Source organism: Lepisma saccharinum, chromosome 17 (assembly GCF_977018435.1).
Source record: "Lepisma saccharinum chromosome 17, izLepSacc3.1, whole genome shotgun sequence".
NCBI classification, from domain to species: domain Eukaryota; kingdom Metazoa; phylum Arthropoda; class Insecta; order Zygentoma; family Lepismatidae; genus Lepisma; species Lepisma saccharinum.
Window position 1 is genome coordinate 3,435,984 of NC_139245.1, and position 3,204 is coordinate 3,439,187.

General features: G+C 39.8%; 1 pseudogene; it reads right to left on the reverse strand.

The window, feature by feature from the left end:
• Positions 1 to 2,776: 2,776 nt before the first annotated feature.
• Positions 2,777 to 2,900, reverse strand: LOC146001800 (U4 spliceosomal RNA; annotated as a pseudogene).
• Positions 2,901 to 3,204: the final 304 nt, after the last annotated feature.

Consider the following 3,204-nt stretch of genomic DNA (forward strand, 5'->3'; position numbering starts at 1 on the left):
TTTTTCTTTCTTCAAACTGTACACATCAATCAAATCGTCTAAGACCAGCTATTGCGGTGCAATTACCGCACATGCCAACATGCCAAACGTCAAGATTTGAGGTATGGCTTCATAACAAAAATGTAGTAATTGAACTTAATCATGTGCTATTTTTTAGTCTTCTTTAAGTTGGGGGGGGGGGGGCAGGCCCCGCCTGGCCCCACCAGAACTCCGCTTATGTTCACGATGTTTTGCTGGATTTTAGAGGTTGTCTTGTAACTTTTGGACATCTCGGCTCTGAAGGTAAGATACATTTCCACATGTAACACATGGTTTCCCTGGTTTGCATGTTAAAGACGTGGTGGGTACTACAGTGTTGTATATTAACAGTTGCATATTTCACCGGCATTTTCCGCCAGAACCTCATGTAGCTTAACAATGTAGGACGGGGCAGAACCTAATAGAGTTCCATTCTGTCCCATGTTGGTATGTTATTGCATTCTTCCGTTTTAACTACTGTTGTCTTTTGTGTGCATTACTTACGTGTGTAATAGGATGTGTGCGTAAATAATACTCAAAGGTTTCGAAGCAACTGGAATTTGGCCTGTTAACATGGATATTTTCTCAGATGTTGATTTCTTGCCTTCAAGCCCCACTGACATCCCGGTTAGGCCTGGTACGTCAGAACAAAGAACACAAATCGTAGGTCCTTCCACACCAACAAGTTATATAATTACTACATAATATCATTTGTAGACGAATGTTCACCAATTATATTACATTTCACATTCTGAGACCAGGGGGTCGGTCCATTGTGCCCCAGTTTGCATTTTTTCCAGTTTTTCTTTGTGTGTAATGTTTCTTTCTGTGTAATTTCTATTTTAATGTCTGTCAATGTTCAAAGGATATGTACCTAAATTTGTAGCCTTTTTGTCTCATATATAGTTTACTGTCGTTTGAATATTAAGTGTTCCGTTCTGCCCCGGGTTCCCCTTGCTTTTGTTATAACCTTAAAATATCGTGAAAACATGTATTTGGTTTAAGATCACTTAATTATCTTTGTCGTGTGGACTGTTTAGGGGGACTGGGTGGCGTCATCCTGATATGGCTGCGTTCCTCGTCCTCTGTTGTGGGCATCCCTATACTGCAACTGCTGTGGACTTTTAAGATTACCCGTAGAAGAGGGTGCCATTTTATCGTTTGAGTGTGAAAAATGGCTGATCTGCTCGTGCCTGTTTTTTGTACAAAATCTGCCACCGTGAAGCGCTGGAGAGCTTTTAGCTGCCTTATCGGATATAAGTAGCCACGTAGACTTGGAGAGACTCGTAAAAAAAAGTCTTAAGGGGGGAGGGGGCGCCACACTTCGCACTTCCACAGTTGCTCCGACGGCAATCTGTCCTCTAATGGACTCTGGTATAAAGAGCGTTGATGGACAGCCTTCGGATGGGCATTTTAAGCATCAACACGGCATCCATGTTTCTCGTAAGAGCCACACTGGGAAATATTAGGCTTCTTGTTCATGTTACGAACTTATGATGGCCGGATGTGTAGGTTCGTTAGACATTCACATTCAGCTACTTGTATGCAAACTATAACGTTGAATTTTGTTTTTATCTTAAATCATATTTTGAATAGAATAGTATTTATTTTATTGCTTCATCATTCCAGTCTATTGCTGGTCATCCGTCCATAACAATCATAGGCACACCGATAATCGTAGCCTATTTGTTTAGCTGGCGGGGTTCATGTGCTGAAAAACAATTTTGTGCTAATTGTGAATAGGAATATGGAGGAAATAATGTAATATTGGCCTAACTATAATTATAATGGTCCAAATGACAGGGGGGGGGGGGGTTATTGACCCCTGCCTTCGGCGCGTCTATCGTCACGTAGTGTGCAAATTTAGAACTATGACCCTATCGATCTTCTTTTGTTACAATGGTGTAAGAGTCTGTCCAAATCCAGACTCTCATTTTTTTCCCAAATGTTAGAAAAAATAAATTTTTCGGAAGATTATTTGCAATTAACATTTATAATAAAATAACATTGCAAAATATGTTGCACGTGGTTTGAATGTGGTAGAAGATTAAAAAAAGTAAAGTAAAAAAAAAAGTAAAGTGTTCCCCTGTGCATAGCACCACGCCATGAAGGCGTATAGGGGGTGTGGGGGTAACGCCCCACACTTTCTTGATCCGGTCGTGAGTGGGGTGATGTGATCAGCATCACGCCCCTGACCGCCTGCCTTTACCCCCCAGGGTTTCCCCCAGGTACCCATGTTATGTGGACGCCGGGACCGCTTCCATCGTTAGGAAAGTTCCCGGATTTGAACCGGCCGGGGATCGAACCCGGGACCTTTAGCATGGTAGTCAGACGCGTTACCGACTGAGCCACCGCGGCCACTGGTAGAAGATTAAGCCGAAGTATATTTTAAAATACGTACGTTATTATGCTGAAATTTATTTTTCATGTATAACTCAGAGACTTCTGTAGATACAATCACACAAAGCTAAAATAAGCCGGTGAACCTAAAAAAATATTAGAATAATGTGTAATGAGATAACTATTCTATTCCTACCTTCAGATCACACTTTCTAGCTTTTGTTAGATTTATGAACTAACTTCGGCTTTGTATAGAATAGAATGGTCTTTATTTAAGCAGGCGTGTAAAACCAAAGAAAAATAAACATTGATCATGATAATACAATAAAGATAATATAAAGATTTTACAATAATAAAATTGTTACACGTATTGCACCTACTGCACAATCAATATAAATATCTTTAAATTGAATAATGGTTCCTGTAGGAACGTTAAAAAATGCCATAGCCGACGATATTTTACGTCGTTTTGTTTAGTTTTCAATAACAATGATCGCATCTCGGTTAAACCTCATTGGTTACGATATCGCCATTTGTAAGCCAACAGTCGCTGATCTGATTACAACGATGTATGGAAATGAGCAATTCTAACTCTCTTTTTCTTTACTACTACTACGTGTAATGTGTGTTGACTTCGATACAGCAGATACTTTTGTTTTTATACTGTTGGAGGAACAAAACTCTTGGAAATGATTTAATTTTGCAAAGTGCAAAATGTTCTTTTTTTTCTCGAAAATAAAGTAATATTTATCATTTCTAGGGGAGGGACGGGGGGAAGAGGTCGAGTCCTTAAATGTTCTCGTCCATGCGATCTTCCATTCAAAACGTTGCTTCCGTCTTTTGTTT